Here is a 1,384-nt window from a genome sequence, read left to right on the forward strand (position 1 = left end):
TCCCTTCTTATGAACTTTGCGCCAGGTGTGGACCATTCTGCCCTTCAAGTTCTGGGGATCTTTACCCTCTTGAAAGAATACACCCTCTAACAAAATGTTATTAGGTTTATCCTTTAAGGGGGAACCCAAGCTGACGGCGAGTCAAAATAGGGTTGTAGTTAATCCCACCACATGTACCAAAAAGAGGCACATTGGAGAATTCACCACAAGAGTCAATAATCTTGACACCATCATATACACGGTTATACCAAACGATATCATCATTAGTGAGAGACATAAGTCTCGTAGACCACCGTAGACATCCTTTGTTCTCCTTGAAGGCGAGCGTCTGTGGCAAGTGACGGTTGTTGATATTCCTATTATTTTGCATCGATCTAAGTAATTGCTTTTATATATTTTTAAAATCCTTCTCCTATGCCTAAGGGAGAAGTGAACATTGTTAGGCGTTTTCAATTCGAGCGTCTGTGAACATTGCTTTTATGAATTATCTCGTCTTCTTGAGCAAGATGAAAAGACCATACAGTCGTTTGAAGAGCAAGCCGAGTTAGTCAATTTGGGTTCCGAGGATGATGTGAAGGAAGTCGAGATTGGGTCTCGACTGTGTCTAGATGTCAAGAAGGGGTTGATTGATCTTCTTCGAGAGTATTCAAATGTGTTTGCTTGGTCTTATCAAGACATGCCTGGTTTGGATTCTGAGATTGTGGAGCATAAATTGTCGTTGAAGCCAGAATGTCCGCCAGTCAAGCAGAAGTTGAGAAGAACGCATCCTGATATGGCTGTGAAGATCAAAGAGGAAGTGCAGAAGCAGATTGATGTCGGTTTCCTTGTAACTGCTGAGTATCCGCAATGGGTGGCCAATATTATGCTAGTGTCGAATAAAGATGGAAAAGTCCGCATGTGTGTTGACTATAGAGATTTGAATAAAGCTAGTCCGAAAGATGATTTCCCTCTGCCACACATTGATATGTTGGTAGACAATACTATTAAATTCAAATTCTTTTCGTTTATGGATGGATTTTCCGGATATAATCAGATCAAGATGGCACCCGAAGATATGGAGAATACCACATTCATTACACCTTGGGGAACATTCTGTTATAGAGTGATGCCTTTCGGTCTAAAGAATATTGGTGCAACTTACCAAAGAGCAATGACTACTCTCTTTCATGATATGATGCATAAAGAGATCGAAGTATATGTCGATGACATGATTGCTAAATCTATTGATGAAGAGGAACATGTTGAGCATTTATTGAAGTTATTCCAGCATTTGAGGAAATATAAACTCCGCTTGAATCCCAATAAGTGTACTTTTGGTGTTCGTTCTGGTAAGTTGTTGGGCTTTATTGTCAGCGAGAGGGGTATTGAAGTTGATCCTGCCAAG

This window comes from Lathyrus oleraceus, chromosome 5 (assembly GCF_024323335.1).
Source record: "Lathyrus oleraceus cultivar Zhongwan6 chromosome 5, CAAS_Psat_ZW6_1.0, whole genome shotgun sequence".
In the NCBI taxonomy this organism is placed as follows: Eukaryota; Viridiplantae; Streptophyta; class Magnoliopsida; order Fabales; family Fabaceae; genus Lathyrus; species Lathyrus oleraceus.